Genomic DNA, 20,097 nt, shown 5'->3' on the forward strand with positions numbered 1-20,097 from the left:
CAAAAGTTCTCCTTTTTTCCCCATGTGGTCCAAGCAACAGGCCACAGGTATAGCTCAGGTATCTGGGGTGAAGCCAATGGGTGCTTAAATGCTCCTAACAACCATCCCCTCTCCAAAGATTGTGATTTTCCCTTGGGCTATTTCTGATCACAAACTGAGTAGTCTAGATTTTAGAAAGTAGTCTAAAAATAGCTTGGCTGACATGTGAGTGAGGCAGAGGAGGCACACAGGATGGAATAGGAGGAAGCTCTCCTGATGAGATGCTCTCCTAATTTATCCTGTGTTTGTGGAAATGTGTTAGACAGGTGGGCAGAAATAGCCTGAGTGAGGAGGAGTGACCACCATGGAGTGGTATCCTATTAAGCAACCTGTCAGGCAACTTGAAAATTGCCGGAAGCCTCCATCAGTCTCTACCTTTGCATTCAGCAAGAAGAGCACCACTCACAAACCTTCACACCAAGGCAGAATAGAACGTGTCTACTGAGGCAGCACCAATTATGCCAGTCCATTAGCATTTGGCATTCACCTTTGTAGTTAAAAATGTGTTAGGATTTGGACTGGTACAGTTTTTAAGTGTAAGGGCCTTACAATTTTCTTCAAGCAATTCTGCAGAACCATGGAAAAACAATGTAAATTGACCTACCAATTATTTTCCCTTCTTCTGCCTCACTATACTTATTTATTCCCTTCTTTTTCTCTGATTTGAAAGTGGTTGTTCGCTCTTCTTGTAATATCACAGCTTCTTCCCCAATTGTGTGTTCTAACCTTCAACTCTTTCTTTCAAGCTTAAGTAGTTAATCTTCCTGTATAAAATATGGTGCTTAAATGAGAAGCACTTTCATCGGATAATATATATCAGTACATTCACCTGTTTACATGAGAAACATACTTTACCTTTTGGGCTACCATGATTTTCAGGTACTTCTAGATATAATTGATTTCTTTTAATCATTCAACTATCCTGCTTTGTTCATGAAATGATTATGGAAGATTACTTAACTCTCATCTCTAATTTTCCTGTGTTCCTCACATTTCTTTTTTCTTATCCCCATCCCAATCTATCAAGAAGGCAGCTGAATTTTCCAAAGTCCAATTTTATTTTTATTTTTGTTTTTTTTTTTTTAAAAAAAAAGTCTTCCAGTTCTTTATATTATAATTCTCTGTTGAATTTTCAGTACAGGTAGTCCTTGACTTACAACCACAATTGAGTCCAAAATGTATGTTGCTAAGTAAGAAATGTGTTAAGTGGGTTTTGCCTCATTTTATGACCTTTCTTGCCACAATCTTTAAGTGATTCACTGCAGTTGTTAAAATAGTAACATGGTTGTTAAGTGAATCTGGCTTCCCCATCGACTTTTCATGTCAGAAGGTTGCAAAAGGGGATCACATGACCTTGGGACACTGCAACCGTCATAAATATGATCAGTTGCCAAGCATTTAAATTTTGATCACATGATCATGGTGGTGCTACATGCACGGTCAGTAAATGAACTGTTGTAAGTTGAGGACTACCTGTTGTCAGCTTTGGAAACCATTTTATGCCGGAAGCTTCAATGCTGCCACCTTCTCGTGTGTGTGAAAGTAGGAGGGGGGATTAAGGAGAGGGGTTGTTAGTAGACATAATAGCATACTTCCTGTTGGTCAAGGTCAGGGCGATCCTGCATCTGGAGAAGGAGTGGTCAGGGGGCTGGGTAGAGATGGGACAGGCATTGATTGGAGCATGTGATCGACTGAGGAGTGAGGGGATAATTTGGGGGGTTTTGACTTACTGAGGGAAAACCCGGGCTTTTCAGATTCGAGTTTTCCCAGATGTGCCAGTTTACCTATTCTAGTAAAGAGAATTTTGGAAAATGTTTGCTTCCGCGTCTTTACTTGGAGTTGGGGTGTTTCTGGAACATTGACACCTGTACAGTTTCAAACACAATTACCAATTGTGCTACTATAAAATATTTATTTCCATCATAATTATGTACCAGAAATGTGGAATCTGAATTGAGAAACAGAACGCTACCTATAATTTCCACTGGTAGATGTAGAACATGTGCATGAAAGTAAATGATACTAGACCAACTCTGAGGATATACTGTAGGTATAGGGATCTTTTTTAATGAAGCCTTCAGGCACATCAAATTAATCTTTATTCAGCCACAGACCAGCAAATTCAGGCACATTTTTTTTTTCTTTGATGGAGTAGATTGGAACCAATTCCATAAGCTGAGCTACCATTTGTATGAATCAGAACCTTCTACATATAGGAGTCACATTGATCTGAGCTTGAGCTATATACCTTGTCCCCATGATGCCACCTGTCTTTTAAGGCACTTCAGTAGCTAAGCCAATTAATTTGTGACTCAGCTGCTGCTCCAGGGAAATACTGTGAAGATAATATTGTAATTTTTCCACTGCAGCTGTGTGGCACTCAGATTTCCGTTGGGCTGAGTCCTCACTGCATCTTATCTTCTGACTCTTCAGCTCTGCCCCCTCTTTGCAGAAGTCCACTTGTTGTTGTGCCTTGTCGCTCCTTCTCCTCAAATCTTATTTTAGGCTCAGGGACAATTCTGCTACTCTCCCTGCCCAGGGCAGCTATTTTTGCTTTTACCTCGCTATAGAAAGAAGTGCAGGTCAGAATGAGAGCAAACGGAGGAGATTCTAGCTTGCTGCTGATTTAGGTATTCAGCAATTGACAAGTCTCAGCAAACAGTGAGGTTTGAAGGAGAGAAATCTATCTACAACAAGGTCATCAGTAGTGAGGGCACTCAGGGGGCATCACAAAATTACTTCAGAAATTTTGGAGGACAAAGCTCTGAGAAAAAAATGTTCTAACCATTCTTGGCATTCTCTCCCACATTAAAATCTGCCACTTCTTACAGTAATCTCTATAATTAAAGGCTTCTTAACCCTTTAAATCTCTAGTCAGAAGCCTAGTCCCTTCTCCTTCTGCAGCCAGGTTGTCCATTAAATTCATTGTTTTATCTTCAGGTTCTTTGCCCTCCTGATTTGTTCCAATCCTAATTTTCAGTACTGTATTTCAGAGAAAGAACATTTGCAAAGGTTTTCAGAAAAGAAAAGAAAAACACTTTGTAGAATGCATTTAGGTCCCTCTCTCCAGCTCACGATTGTTCTTTTTGTCATGTTTCCTAGCTTTGCTTCTTTCGATCATTTAATCTCACTGGACTCTTTTTATCAGTTGTTTTTATAGAGATGAAATGATCACAAAGAGGCAAAAGTGCAACCAGCTCACATTTATGAAATGTGAGAAAAAAATGTGCTGCGAGTTGCATAATAGTTAACAAGTACTTTGATCTCATTTTTAAAAGGAGATGTATTTAATCATCCCCACATAAAGGTAGGGTTACTAATTGACTATGGGGCAAATTTCATTGTTCCTGAAGTTCAAGCTCAATTTCTTTACAATGCACTTTTTTTTTCTTTTTTCCTGGTGTCTTTCCTGTAAGTGCATAGTCCACTTTTTTTAAAAAAAAAATCAACTGAGTGTACCATTGGTTGCAACAGGAATTGACAAACTGGGTTGTTCCCAAGCCTGATATTGTGGGCTGGGAGACAATGACTGGCCCAAAATCCTAGGGGCTTTCATGCCTAAAATGGGATTGGAACCACAGTCTCATGGTTAAGCCTGGTGCCTTAACCACAAGATCATACTGGCTCTCAATTTTCCATGCATATATGCAGGAAGTAACATATATGCAGTAAGTAACAGAATAACAGAGTTGGAAGGGACTTTGGAGATCTTCTAGTCTAACCTCCTGCTCAGGCAGGAAACCCTATACCATTTTAGATAATTGGTTGTGCAATCTCTTCTTAAAAACATCCAGTGTTGAAGCATTCACAATTTCTGGAGGCAAGTTGTTCCACTGATTAATTATTCTGTCAAATTTCTCCTTAGTTCTAGGTTGCTTCTCTCCTTGATTAGCTTCCATCCACTGCCTCTTGTTTTGCCTTCAGGTGCTTTGGAAAATAAGTTGTCCCCTCTTCTTTGTGGCAGCCCCTTAGATATTAGAACACAGGCGCAGTGGTTAGAGTGCAGTACTGCAGCTACTTCAGCTGACAGCTAGTTCAGCAGATCAGCAGATCAAATCTCACCGGCTCAAGGTTGACTCAGCCTTCCATCCTTCCGAGGTGGGTAAAATGAGGACCCAGATTATTGGGGGCAATATGCTATTTAATATACTGTCTTTGGTGTAAACCGCCCAGAGTCCTCAGAGGGTGGACGGCATAGAAATAATAATAATAATAATAATAATAATAATAATAATAATAATAATAATGTCACCCCTAGTCCTTATTTTCATTAAATTAGACATACCCAATTCTTTATATATTTTAGCTTCCAGTCCCCTAATCATCTTTGTTGCTCTTCTCTGCACTTTTTCTAGAGTCTCAACATCTTTTTTACATCCTGGTGACCAAAACTGAATGCAGTATTCCAAGTGTGGTCTTACCAAGGCATTATAAAATGCTTTTAACACTTCACGTAATCCAAGTAATATGTACTCTAATGTTAAATAAGCTACCCTGTTACATAACTTAAGAATACAAATCCTTTCAAAAGCAAGTTACAAATAAAGCAGAATTCTCTGATTATTTTAAGAAACCAGTGTATAATAATTACAAAAACAGCAGACCTGAACGTGGGAAACTCTGGACTGTCTTGGCATGCCACTATAATTTGATTTATATCTAATCCATATTTATATCTTTAGTAGTTCAAGATGTCGTATATTCAGTACCATACTCTCCTCCAATTTTTCTCCTAACAATCCTGGGTGGTAAGTAGGGGCTAGGGAATAGCCCAAAATCACTCTGTAAGCTTCCTGTTTGAAGATGATCTGGATTTCTCAGGTTTACTCAGAAGTTTCAACTATTACACCACCATAATACAAATATGCAATCTACTGCAACAAATAAGTGAAATAATCTCTAACCCAAAATGAGCTCTTGTAGCATACAACCATATGTATCAATGTTGCATACTGAGCACAAAGTTAGCTAAAACATTTTCAATTTAAAATAAATGCATAAATGTCCAACTACCTCAAAGTAATAAGTGTCTCCTTAATTTATGACACTGGTTTTATGACCATATAAAACTATAGAAAATATTCTGGATTTTGAACCTGAAGAGTTCAAAGTAAAAGTGCACTGGGGAAAGTGTAGATGTCTTTAATCTATTCCTAATTTCAGTCCTAGTGGGGCAGATATCTAATTCTTTGTTCTAGTTCATTTAAAACAACACACAGAAGTTGCATGGAATGCTACAAAATATATTTTGACCAGCTCATCTCAAGCTAGTCTATTTCCTTTTTCCGAATTTGGAATCTTTAGTACTTCACTGCCTACCATCTGCCTTTTGAAGTCAGAACTTCTCAATCCTTGCACAGGATGATGGTGGGTCTAATGTTAGGATCTGCAAGCTACATGTGAAGCTACAAGACATGAGCCTGTGTTCTTAGGACAAATAGATCAGTAAATTTAAATCATTCCAGGTTATATTTCTGAACAGGCTGGATGTACCATTGGCAAAACAAGATGGATTCCTTATACAGTAGGTACTGTGGAGGAATCATGGCCAGAGGGCCCATCTATACTCCCTTAGTTAGCCTGATGCCCTCAAATAATAAAGGTGGTGATTATTGCTGGGGTCCATATAAGATACAATTGTCAGATTGACCAATTTCCTTAAGACAGAATGGGCAACAAAATCCTTGGACTTGTTAATTGAAAATTATAAAAGTACAGAATGATAAGTGATATCTGTAGCCTTAGAATTTATTCTACTATTGTTCTGTGATTTCATTTCAGAAAAGCTAAAACCTGACCTTTATTTAATTATTATTTAAATATTTAATTCCTTTATTCTTTGGAAGCCTGGCTACCAAAGCTCTAACAATTGCTGATAAAAGACAGTGTGGTGTTGTAACCAGTACATCAGGTTAAAACTGGGAAAATTCAGGATCCTCCAACTAATGATTTTGGATTTCTCAATAATTCTGAGTCTTTCTTTGACACTTGGATATCATGAGGACTTGGGGACTTATGTATGTCACTTTTAGCTCTTTAAGAAAAGATGTGGATAATTGCTGAGAATTTTTTGCAAATATATCAATCAATACATCTTTCTTTGGGTTTTATTTATGGATTTTGCATGGTCTTTTCTACCTTTTGTCCAATTGGCATATGAACTCTCTTTTGGCTTATGATAGAATAGAGATTTGGGTGCATAAAAAAGAAGGAACTTTTCCTCTCTCTTCTCTTTGTTGGCTTAATTCCTTTATATCTCTCTGGCCAAACCTTCTCTTTTAATTCTTTCTGGTTTATTCAGGAAAACAATAACTTGTCAGCAGCAAAATGACATAACTGGGGATGATGTGTGCCAAGGCATTCTTGGCTTATGAAACCAGCAGGCTAAGTATGAAGGGCTCCTCAGGTTCAGAGCATCAGAATAAAAGGAGAATCCACTTTATGAATACAGATCAATCCTATTTAAGCTAAAATCATCTAAGTAAGGATTGCCTCAAAGAACATCCAATTGTGTTAAGGCCTTGGGGTGGTAAGTAATGAACCAATTCATCTGGCTTATGTGAATCCTTTTATTCTGCGATCAGAATACTTCCTTTTTTAAGGGTGTGTGAAAAATGTTTGACAATGCAGGTGAGGCATATTGCAAACACCTCTGAGTTACATTTCTCATACTGTACATGATTTGGGTTGGGTAGGTTGTTGCCTTTGGTGGGAGGTAAATATATATGAATATTTATGCCTTTTTGGAAGAGATGTTACCAAATTCCCCTTGATTTCTAAATACTGTAGGCCAGTGATGGCTAACCTTTTTGTCATCACGTGCCAGGAGGGGAGGTGGGGAGGTGGGCTCACACATGTGCCCACACCCATAATTCTATGCGCCCCCCCTGTGCATGCGTACACAACCCCCCTCCCCCTGGCACACAATGGCCCGGTAGGCCCGTTTTTCTTTCTCACCTCTCCAGATCCTCTTTATGCATCTGGGGAGGGCGAAAATAGCCTTCCCCACCCCCTCGGAGGTCCTCTGGAAGCCTGAAACGACCCATTTCCCAATTCCCAGTTGGACAGGAAGTGATGTTTTTTGCTGTCCCCAGCTTCCTGAGCCTTTGGATGGAACCATAGGTTCGCCATCACAACTGTAGGCTAACACAACTCTTCTTCACATCCTCATTGGCTAAATGATTACACATAGACTACTGCCTGACTCAATTTATTGTCCATTTGGCATAGTTTTGTTAGTCTAGATTGGTCATGGGTAGGCAGGAGTATTTCCTGGTCTACCTGGAGAAGCTGAAGGAGCATTGGGACATTTCTTATAAAAAAATTTTTATTTATTTATTGGATTTCTATAGCCACCCATCTCAGGGCGGCTCACTGGGCGGCTCACAGTTCAAAGCATATATTGAGATCTTCAAAACATTTGAAAACATTAAGAACAGTAAAAAGCATTAAAACAGTAAAAATGTTAAAAGGTCTAATTGGAAATACATACAAAGCAAAATATTTGGCCTGTCAATAATATACTGTAGCTGTTCTATGGCTTTGCAAGAATGATCCCTAGCTTATCTAATGTTATAATTGAGAGCTCTGAAAATCTCTGAAACTATCTTTGTGAGAGAGTGGGGAGGGAGGGATGGAGGGAGGGAGAGAGAGAAGCAAGGCAAAGTTTTGCTCTTTCCCTTACATCAGAATGTCATTAGTTGGGTCATGTTTCTCAACATTGGCAATTTTAAGATGTGTGGACTTCAACTCTCAGAATTTCCCAGCCAGCAAGGGAAATGCAAGGCTCTGTGGAATTCTGAGAGTTGAACTCCACACACCTTAAATTTGCCAATGTTGAGAAAAACTGATTTGATGTTTTTTTTTTAATTTGATTTATATGCCGCCCTTCTCCGGAGACTCAGGGCGGCTTACAATGTGCTCAGCAATAGCCTTCATCCTTTTGTATATTTATACAAAGTCAGCTTATTGCCCCCACAACTGGGTCCTCAATTTACCTACCTTAGAAAGGATGGAAAGCTGAGTCAACCTTGAGCCTTGGCGAGATTCGAACCCTGCAGTAATTGCAGGCAGCTGGTCTTAATAACCAGCTTAATAAGAGGTTACCTTAGACCACTGTACTACCAAGGCTCTTTTTAAAGAAAATGTTCTTTTACTTCCCTTGCAACAGCATAGGATTATGCTTTATAGTCAGATGTAGTAATAAATCTATGGGGTCTACTACCCCATGCATACAGATACAGCAGCAGTCACGGGAACTGTTCAGAAGCATCTGCAGCCAAAGAAACAAATGTTGAACATGGAAAGAACCCTAATAGCTAGGTCTCTGTTGCATCAGAGACTTCCGGGAAGTAGCAAAGAATTTAACCCAGCCTTTCCCAGACTGGTGCTCTTCAGATGTACTGCAAATAGGATTCCCAAACAACAATGCCAAAATACATGCTCTTGCCAGGAATTCTGGGCATTAAATTCCCCACATCTGGGGTAGTGGGATAAAGAAGGCCTAGTCTTCTTTAGTCATTTAGTCACTAGAAATCTTAGTCATTTAATTTGGCTGTTCTACCTAGGACAAAAACAAGGGATATCTTTTCCTGAAGAAAACTTAAGATGGTTGGTTCAGATTTATTATTGTCCTTGTTCTGGATAACCCTGTAGCCCGGGCTAGCTAGAATTAGAAAATGAATCCAATTGGATGGAAAAAAAGTAGATTCCCCAAGTCTTCAGTTTTTCATGGAAGAAAAATTATCTAAGAACTTTCTTTTGGATGCCTGTTTCATCTGCTTGTGAAGTAATATACTACAGAGAAATTGCATTAAAGCTATCAATCAAGGTAATGGAAGGGAGATGGAGGAAAAGTTAGGATATAGTACAGTGGTGAAATCCAATTTTTTTTACTACCGGTTCTGTGTGCGTGGCTTGGTGGGTGTGGTGTGGCTTAGTGGGTGTGGCAGAGGAAGGATACTGCAAAATCTCCATTCCCACCCCACTCCAGGGGAAAGATACTACAAAATCCCCATTCCCTCCCCACTCCTGGGGGAAGGATATTGCAAAATCTCCATTCCCAGCCCACTCTGGGGCCAGCCAGAGGTGGTATTTGCCGGTTCTCCGAACTGCTCAACATTTCCACTACTGGTTCTCCGAACTCCTCAAAATGTCCACTACCAGTTCTCCAGAACCTGTCAGAACCTGCTGGATTTCACCCCTGATATAGTATTTATTTGAATTACATTAGGAGCTTTTAAGGAGAAAGTTTTCCACTATCCCGCCTCTTGTCATTAAAATCAAATTTTAATTCAGTCTTCCTGTCAAAAGTATAGAGGTAGTCCTTGACTTACAACAGTTCATTTAGTGACCGTTCAAAGTTACAATGGTACTAAAAAAAGTGACTTATGACCATTTTCCACACTTACAACCACTGCAGCATCCCCATGGTCCCATGATCAAAAATCAGATGATTGGCAACTGACTCATATTTATGACATTTGCAGTGATCACCTTTTCCGACTTTCTGATGAGCAAAGTCAATGGGGAAGCCAGATTTACTTAACAACCATGTTACTAATTTAATAACTGCAGTGATTCACTTAACAACTGTGGCAAGAAAGGTCATAAAATGGGGGTCATAAAATTCACTTAACAACTGTCTCTTAACAACAGAACTTTTGGGGTCGATTGTGATCATAAGTTGAGGACTACCTGTGCAGCATGTATCAGCACTACCTAACATGAGCACAGATTGAAAGTAATGGAAATTGTCGCTCAATTGTTGGCACATAGGAGATACAGAAGTCACCCATAAAGGCTGGCACAGGAGATAAGATATATCAAGATGTTCCTGGTATTTCTTGGTACTTTTGGGAGGTTCTTTAGGGACACTGAGTGGTCCAGGGTGTTCTAGGACATTGGGTGTTCCCCTGGAGACTTTCCACAGCCCTGAAGGCCTGCAGAAATAATGGAACCATCTGTATGTACACACCTTCTAGGGCAGGGGTGTCAAACACGTATCATCACATCGTTGTCACATGACGTATCGGGGCTTCCCCCCCTTCGCTAAACCAGGGGTGGGCGTGTCCAGCACATGACGCATCCAGCCTGTGGGCTGCGCATTTGATACCCCTGTTCTAGGGTTTCTTCAGATTCCTGGTCAACAATTATGGTAGTCTGATTTAGTTTACCCTATTTTCCTGTGGCCTTGTATTATATAGAAAGTCTCAGTCCAGCACCTTTTGGAGGATATCTGTATAGAGGTTTAGGTAAAGTCCTTAGAAAGGATCTTCTTGTAATGAGAAAAAGCTGATCACATGACCCCAGAACACTGCGACCATCATAACTATGAGTTAGTTGTCAAGCATCTGAATTTTAATCACATGACCATGGGGATGCTACAGCCATCATAAGTTTGAAAAATGGTCATAAGTCACTTCTCAGTGACTTTGAACGGTCACTAAATGAAGTGTTGTAAGTTGAGGACTACCTGCACTTGTACTCTTCTGTTAAGAATTTGAGCCTCTTCATAGGTTTTCATTCCTAAAAATAGAAAGATGTCAATTACTGAATGAAAGCATCATTTCTGAATATTTGGAGTATAAAAGTCCATTTGACTGCATTTAATGTTTCAGCCTGGAATGTGGTGTTATTAGTAACCACAAGTTCTTAACCTGTGGGAGTTCAGTAATCAAGGTGATAAACTAGATTAAAAAAAAAAAGATGCAAAGATAAAGTCTTGTTTTCTTTCTACTTCGTAAATATGACTTTATATTATTTACTTTTCTCCAACAAAAATGCCTTCAGGTGTTGGTTGTTCTGCCAATACTAAACTGGGGAAATGGCATACACCGTTTCCCCTCCATTTCCTCTTCTTAAATTGCTTTAAAAGAGCTATTTTGTATGACACATGAACAGCATATGTCATACCAAAATAGAATATTTTTAAAAATAACAAATGTTTGCCTTTACCATGGAATGAAAAAGTGTCTTGCAAGAATAAACACAAAGATGAGCAAAAGTGATTAAAATCAGTGTAACTAACAGGAATCTAATAGTTCAAAGCTCTGGAATCTGAATTTGCTTACTTATATTGCTTTGTTGAAATAGTCTAGAAAAATGAATTGCCAAAAGATCTAATCCAGAAGTTCCAAAGGCTGCATGATAAGTGGTTTAAAGCAATCTTCAAACTATGGCTTAAAAGACCTGTTTTCTAGATGCCCACAGGCTAAATTATCAAGGGCAGAAACATATGCCAAATAAAGTAAATTGGAGCAGTTTTATATTCTGCCTTTTGTTTGCTGAACATCCTGTTGCTCATAAAATTCAAACTCTGTTTTACCTTCAGGGAACTTAATTGAATGTTGCAGCAAAAGCTGCAAGAAAAGTACTTTGATTTTTTTTCACAACGCAAGCACACTTCTAAAAATGAATGATAAGCTTGTGGATGAAACAAGCACAAATTGCCACTGCATTATATTGATACCTATGTTATAAAAAGGGTGCAAGTTCAATAATTTTTTTTAAAAACCCTAGAATTGTGGGTGACACTGTTTCCAATTTTCATTCATGCTTTGAAAACCCCCAAAATTACAAAATTAGATTCATGCCTGATAAATTGTGTCATATAAGCTCTAAAATCTTTGCCCAGTATTGACTGTTCATAAGAACTTCGCAAAAGCTACAAATTGTTAATTTTATTCTAGATTTTTGTCCAGAACCAAGCCAAGCTTATAATTTTCTAGATCTATCATTCTATATTTAACATTCTGATAAAGCCTTTTGGAAATGTCTCTTTGATAATACCTGTCCTGTCCAGAGGTGGGTTTCAACAGGTTCTGACCAGTTCTGGAGAACCAGTAGCAGAAATTTTGAGTAGTTCGGAGAACCGGTAGTAAAAATTCTGACTGGCTCCACCCCCATCTATTCTCTGCCTCCCAAGTCCCAGCTGATCAGGAGGAAATGGGGATTTTGCAGTAACCGTCCCCTGGTTTGGGGAGGGAATGGAGATTTTACAGTATCCTTCCCCTGCCACACCCACCAAGCCATGCCATGCCACGCCCACCAAGCCATACTCACAGAACCAGTAGTAAAAAATTTTGAAACTCACCACTGGTCCTGTCTTCTAGTAAGGAAAGAAATATATTCTTTGGGGATATTCCTTTTCTTTGTTTTTGTATTGCAAGGAAAACGTATCCCGATTATCAACCATCTGTATAGAATGAAAGGTTACCAATACTGGAAATATTTGTTTCCAGTGTATGTAACAATTAATTCTTGGTTTAGTAACAAAAACATTCACATATTGTTGTAACAGAACTATATACTTTATATAATGCCTTAACCTAGAAATATTCTCCAACCATGAATGTCACAGCTGCCTAGTCAACATATAGTGAACCAAAATTTTTGAGAATCTTTGACAATACAACATAGTCACAACTAGTCTAAATCCCACTATTTTAAATATAGAGTCAGTTTTACGAACATTTTTTTATGGGGGTGGAATTAAAAAAAGAAAAGACTAGATTAATCTTCAGAGACAGGAAATCATGGCATGCTGTAGTGGGTGATGCTACATTCCTATTAAATCTATTATCCTCACATAGCATTTCCTGCTTGGTTGTGTGGGTTCCAAGAAATAAAAGGCTATCTGTTTTTGATGGAAATTATAGTTTTCATCAGTTAATATTGTCAACTCTCTTTTTATTTCTCTTAATTCATTCTCCAGTACTATAGATCCAATTTAGCATCTGTACATTATTTTCTACAGGATAGCCTACATTGTTTTCATTTCCTTCGTGAATGGCATTCGATTAAAACATTGGATTAAAGGGCTTGGACAACCTTGAACTACGCCACCTACAGTCTGACCTAAGCATAGTAAAACAAAATTGTCTGCTACAACGTCCTACCTGTCAATGACTACTTCAGCTTCAACCTCAATAATACATGGGCAAACAATAGATACAAACTCAAGGTAAACCGTTACAAACTCAATTGCAGAAAATACGACTTCAGCAATAGAGTGGTCAATGTCTGGAATGCTCTACCTGACTCCATTGTTACATCCTCAAACCCCCATAGCTTCAACCTTAAACTGTCTACCATGGACCTCACACCATTCCTAAGAAGTCCGTAAGCTGGCGTGCATAAGCGCACCATCATGCCTACCGTCCCTGTCCTACTGTCCCCATTTATTTGTACTCATTTCCTGTGTTCATGTCTATGTTTATACCTGTTATCTCGTACATGTTTGACAAACCAAATAAATAAAATAGCTGATGCAGACTCTGAATAGATTTTTCCCCAAGCTTATTTGTGCAATTAAATATTCTTTGTTGATTAGGAAAAGAAAAGTATCTCTTTAAAAACAAGCAAAATGCAGGTTGGTAAAAGCCAAGTATGCATGCCAACCTCTCTCCAAATGTGTTGAGTGGAAATGTTCTCCACCCACCTTCTGAATCATCAGAAAATAATTCAGGTGAAATTGTGGTGCCTATTGCTGAGCCTTATTCTTCTAATGGCTCTGTTTCAAGTCACTGCAGTCATCTGATTTTCATCCAAGGTAACAGAAAAACAAAGCCAGGCAGTTTTTTGTCCGTTTTGAGACTGTCCTTGAATGGCATATGAATATAGGGAAAATAGTACACCTTTAGGATGCCTCACGCATAGGATAGAAATCTGATAGAAAGCAACATTATGGGGATAGGGCAGAAGACAAGTGGTTGCCCAGTCAGGTTGATACAGTACTGCAGGCTACTTCTGCTGACTGTTAATTGCCAGCAGTTCATCAGTTCAAGACCCACTAGCTCAAGGTTGACTCAGCTTTCCATCCTTCCGAGGTGAGTAAAATGAGGACCCAGATTGTTGTGGGCAATATGCTGGTTCTGTAAACTGCTTAGAGAGGGCTGTAAAAAGCACTATAAAGCGGTATATAAGTCAAGGTGCTATTGCTATTGCTACACACTGCTTCACAGTGCTTTACAGCCCTCTCTAAGCAGTTTACAGAGTCAGCATACTGTCCCCAACAATCTGGGTCCCCAGACAATTTATAATTGACAGAAGAGATTACATTTATTGTATCCAAGAAGGCAATAAGTTATTCAAGGAGACTGAGGTTAGAAACTGGGAGAGTGTGAGTTCTAGTCCAAACTTAGGCACGAAGCAAGCAAAGCAACTCTCTCTCGGCTCTAGGAAGCAGTTTGCAATGGCAAACCACTTCCACAAACTTTGCCAAGAAAACTACAGAGACTAATCCAAGCAGTCACCAGGAGTCAAAATTAACTTGAAGGTACAAACAAACACACACACACACACACACATACACACACACAGGGGGGGGGCAGGGGTGAAATGCTCTGAAGTCTGCTACCGGTTCACTTTGCTACCAGTTTGCATGCGCATGCGTGGTGCGCCCAAAATGTGCACTTCATGTGCATGTGCACCACAGGCGCTACCATGCAACACTGAAAAAGGAGGATTAAGAAGCTTTTTCTGAATCTGCAAAGGTAAGTAGAACAGCAAGGAGGGAGGAACAGCTGTGCAGCGTGATTTAGATTCGCTAGAAAGCAGGATTTCCTGCTTTCTAGCGAATATATATCGCACAGAACAGCTGATTGTCAGAAATACCAGTTCGCCCGAACTGGTAGCATTTCACCCCTGGGGGGTCTATCTATGGAAAGAGTGGTCACTATTAAGGGTTTTTTGAGGAAACCTGTAGCCAGAGTGGAAGCAATGTATGCCACTGAAGTTGGATTTGGGGGATAGTGGTGGTGGTGGAGAGATTGGGGTTTTTCTTTGGTTTTGTTTTTTTTAAGAAATGGGTTAAGTCAACTCTAAGCTTAAATTTTTATATGGCAAAATAGTGCATTTAGATTGAGACTGTAATAAAGTTGATTTAGGGACTGCTGACTGTTCTGGATAAAATATCCTCAAAATGAATGGTTATTTGGTTTATATTTATATTTATTTGTAATGGTTATAGGTCCAACATTTGCATAATTCTGACTTTGAACTTCCTTCTTCCCTCCCTCCCTTTCCTTTTTTTCAGAATTATATACACTATCATCTAACTGAAGAACAAATACACTTCTTTTTTTATCTGTATATAAAAATTAGTCTACATTATTGCTAATGGCTTCAGCAGTCTGAATTTTGGATAGGTTAACAGTAATGCTTACCTTTTCTGACTGACAATTTTGACCTTTTTTTGGTGAGATTTTTTTTCCAAAATTAATATGAAAACTGCTACTGTTAAAATACAAACATGTAATATGCTGCTTAGCATACGAAAATGTAGAACTTCTGTTTAGCAATACTCTAGCCTACTTCTACTCAAAGAACTATGGAGTTATTCTTTTGAAAATGTATCCTTTTTAAAAACTTGTTTATCATTAACATTAAAATAGGAACTGCAGTTGTAAGAAAGATTGGGGATGTGTTTTCCTCACCTTACAAAGCATATGCACATGTATATGCAAACCCATAAAGGCAGGTGTATGTTTTATTAATATATATGTACACAGACTAGCACAGCATTATTCATTCCCTAAAGAATGAACCATTCAAGAAGACACTACCAAGAATGATTGACTTATTAGCAGATTGAAGACTAAATTAATGGGGACAGTGAAGCACCAAAACAATGAGAAGCAGATACCAGTTATAGAAAGCTAGATTATATCAACAAGCAGGATCATATTGGCATAAAAGATTAAATTTACCTCTCCACTTTCTCCTGAACAATATTGTCAGACATGTAAAAAATAATGTAGAGTGAGCCTTGAACCTTTATGAAGTAATCTTATGCAGGGGGACCCCATAAAAAACCCCACTCTATGGGTCTCATGATCATTTTAAGAAGATTGGAGAAAATGTTATAGCTAAAATAAAAATAATAAAAATATTTGTGGATGCAGTTTGATTCTGACAAATAAAGTTGTAGGAAAGTTAAAAGATTATGTCAAAAACTTTAAAAATAGAATTATACAATGACAGAAACATTTGTAGTGAAATATTGTAGATAATGTAATCAAAACTGAATCTCCTAGAAAGGATTATATGACTGACATTCTGACCAGCTGGTAACTAGAAAGGCATCAGTCACGGATGAAATGTCCATTGATCTGTTTAAAGCTGTAGGAGGAGAGGAACTTAACCTGCCAAAAACAAATAGAGAACAAGACTGTGAATGGATCAATATGTATGTGTGTATACGGACCCACAGAGACAGATGTATTTAAATACATGTGCTAAAGAAAAGAGATCCAAGAAATAGTACAAATGATTGAAGCCACCAACTTTTTACACAAGCAGAATTTGGCTCATGATCTTAAAAGGAGGAGGAGGAGGAGGAGGAGGAAGAGGAAGAGGAAGAGGAAGGGAGAAAGCTAGGGACAAGGCCAAACAGCCAACATGAATAGAAAGTGGAGAGAACAAAAGAGTTTTGATTTCAGCAACACTTTTGACTGTAAAAATTAGCTAGAGTATGAAACATAGTACGGGTAATCATTTTGCTAGAACATCTGTCTTCCTTCCAAGAAAGTTTTACAATGAATACAATTTTTGGGGGGAGAGAAGTGGTTCCTAACAGTCCATAACAGTTGAGACTTTGGGGATTGAAACAAGAGGACAAGGGACAGAGATTGGCAAGACTGAAGAAGAAAGAGAAGATAATGGATATAAGTGGATGCATGGGACCAAAGAGTTTATTGGAATGCCCCTAGAAGATCAATGAGGTATTAATATCATGAAGATACAGATTATTGATTCATATAGATACTGGAGCCAGCATACCTACTGGACAGTGCTTAACTAGCCATGTTCTGGTAAAAAATTTTTTTAAAAAAACTGGCTCTGCTAACCCCATTCCCACCACTGTGCCACCAACTGTAGAATAGTTGATCAGCATGCTAGGTGTAGTGGCTCAGCTATGCTCTCAATCTGCTTGCAAAATTCCAGAAAATTTAACAAATTGCTCTTGTGACCCACTATGAGCCAGCTTCAGCATACCACTCTGCTTAACTGAGTTTCTTGTTAACAAAAATGAAAGCCAACAGGGAATAGTAGGCAAAGGCATTGAAATTTTTAGAAAAATGAAAATTGCAATCAAAAGAAAAAAGTGTAGGAAGATAAAAGCAAACTTCAGACTTTTCAGAAGAATGAAGTTCATTTCTACTATAGACTGGGTTTTCTGGTAACATAATTTTATTTCAGAGAAACATTAGCCTTCTTCATTCATGCATTAGTTGAAAGAGCACTGCATGTAGGAACAGGTTTCCAGAATTTATGGAACATTTACACATAAAAAGATTTATACTCATTTGGTCTCCTGGTAGATCTCTGGGTCAAATTGCCAGGGCAATACTTTCATGTGACCTTGGACCTATTAGCAATATAACCTTGCATCCCCATTCTATGAATGATGGCTTTTCACATACATAATGTTGCAAACAGGGACTGCAGAATTTGAGATCTATACTCTTAGTATTAATAACTAGAAAAGAACAGCATATCTGTACTAATATTGCAACAGAAGTAGCAGATCTTAAAACGATTGTTTTATATGTTGAATAACAACTTACTCCTCCCTTTAAAACATAAACGCACATTCCAGATAGCTCCCCTGTTGATGCTATAAAAATAATACCATATACTTTCTAAGACCAAATCAGTTCTCAGAGTGTTGTTGCTTATGCAAGCCAGAATAGCAGCACAACAGGAGGGTTATAGAGATCCCAGGGAACCTGAGAGTTGCAAAAGTACAAAGAATCATTTTCAAAACACTCAGAGGAAAGGAAAATCCCCTAAGAGCCTCTGAGAAATAAATGCCAGTAATGTCCACCAAATATTTGACTGACCAGGGAAAAATGTGAAACTTAAGGTGGCAAGAAACAGAATGGAAAGGCTGGGATCTGAACATTACATGTTAATCTGCTTATTTATATTTATAAATTTAATGTACTGTATACACTAATATTAACACATTTACAAAATCCCTCCCACCCTTTTCACATCTGCTATCCTTTAATTCTTGTTTTATTTTAAAATATACAGACGGGGTAAAATGGAAGAATCGTACAACATGCAAAGAATGACAGTTTATGCCACCACATAGCCAAACAGGAGGCATATTCAGCCAATGTCAGTTACACATTTTCCATTTCTTTGATTCTCTGGGTTCTTCCAGATGGAAACTTCTTTGAGCATTATCAATCAGAGGACCCCAGCATTCCATCTTTCCTTCCTTGAAGGGATTTCTGAGGTTATAAAAAGGCAGCCTTGGAAAAGTATATCAGGATAATGGGCTGAAGAAACAAATATCTGCCTTTCTCTTTCCACCCCCTCCCATTCCATTAAGTAAGGCTGGGTACTTGCAGAGCCAAAAACATCATCTCAAAGCACCATCTGTTCAACTTCAAGCTGCCTCATCTCATCTCCAGATTCTCCTGAATGTCCCTTTCCAAACAAGGCTGGAAACAGAGTTTCCAGGACCAGCCAGTGAGTATTGCCTCTTCTTTTTTCTCCTTTTCCCAACATATCTGTCAGCAGATTCCCCACATTAGATTCCCTTCATCTTCTGCAGACATCCTGACATGATACACAATGCCAACGGAAAATGAGAAAAGAGGAAAAAAAGACACAATCTATACAAAGCGTGATATGATTGTTGCATTATTGTTTTTATAGCTGCTTATATTTTTACTTATGTCCATTTTGTTTCTACTGCTATTTGCATATTATTGGTTTTATTCTTATGTGGGTTTCTGAATTTTTGTGTAAGTCATTGCAGAAATGAAAGTGGAGAAGTGGGATATAAACATTTTAAACAAAACGAACTTACAGAAGATCAGGATTTTCATTTGTTTATTATCAATACTAGTTGAAAACAAAGGCAAATGCAAGAGGAAGGATATTTGCAAAACAAGAGAAAGGAAAAAGAGTAACTTAGGGTCATGAACTGATGGCCTTTTATATGTTGTATAACAACTGTAGTGTTGCATGTTCCAACCCCTTGGAATTTAATTTTTAATTTAACTTTTCCTTAATCACCAGTTTCCTTCTTCAAATGATAATTTGCATTATATATCCGGCAATGATTTGAGTTAATTATTAAATTCTTAAAAACAATAATTTTACCATTTTTATTTGTTTTCAATTTTTTAAGTTTGTTTTAGACTGTTATACAAAAATTATGCAAAGAAGATATATTCCTTTCCCAAGTACTCCTTCTCTCTTTTCCCTCCAAGCATCCATTATGTTCATAAAATCCAGTTTTGGCTCTTTTGCATTGTCCCAGAAGGAGATAAAAATGCTGATATCTTCTTTCACTGAAGCCGCAGTCTCTTCATCAGACCAGTAATATCAGAGTATATCAGATAAGCCCTCCATCAAAGCTGTTCTTTGTGCTTATTGTTACTACAATCCATTTTAAGTCAGTGCACAATAGACTCTGTGGCAGGACTCGCTCTGTCTGAATGGTGCCGCTTGTTTCTTCTTTTCCTCCCTCAAAGCAGGGTGTCCGGTCTGTTTTGGGAAGCAGATCCTATTCTCCAGCAGCTGCACCATCCCAAAAATAATATTTCTGGGTGTGCAATTCAGCAGTAAGTTTGCCTAAAGCAAAGGAAAGGAGCATATTGTAACTCTGAATCATTTGAGATTGTGACCTTGGAAGTCCTTAATTACAAGAAGCATTGAAATAAGCTACATCTGAAGAAGAGTATCTCCTGGGGTCCCAGCCATATTAGCATATTTTCATTAGACCACAACTATATGGATTGTGCCTTGTGTGTTCGTTTTTTCCACTCGTCATGTCTTTTCCATTCTGATTGCCCTTGTTTTCAGCTCAAACAACGGCCTAAATCAGGCATGTCAAACTTGATTTCATTGAGGGCCACATCAGGGTTGTGTTTGAACTCTGGGGGCCAGAGTGGGCGTGACCAGGGTAGGTGTGGTCAGCTTGACATCATTCATGTCAGGGATGCATGTGGTGGCCTGAGTGCTCTGCCAGCAAAAATGGCCTCCCAAGCTCCTTTTTTGGCCATGACAGCCTCCTGCAGCCCCCTGCCAGTG

At 38.5% G+C, this 20,097-nt stretch overlaps 1 long non-coding RNA gene across 1 annotated transcript in view; it reads left to right on the top strand.

The window, feature by feature from the left end:
• Nucleotides 1-13,317, top strand: part of LOC148115523 (uncharacterized) — a 57,115-nt gene extending 43,798 nt beyond the window's left edge. The window contains exon 4 of the long non-coding RNA XR_015732659.1: nt 12,797-13,317. This is a non-coding gene — a long non-coding RNA (uncharacterized LOC148115523). The remainder of the gene's footprint in view (nt 1-12,796) is intronic.
• Nucleotides 13,318-20,097: the final 6,780 nt, after the last annotated feature.

The sequence above is a fragment of the Pantherophis guttatus genome, chromosome 2 (assembly GCF_059756535.1).
Source record: "Pantherophis guttatus breed Tessera chromosome 2, ASM5975653v1, whole genome shotgun sequence".
NCBI classification, from domain to species: domain Eukaryota; kingdom Metazoa; phylum Chordata; class Lepidosauria; order Squamata; family Colubridae; genus Pantherophis; species Pantherophis guttatus.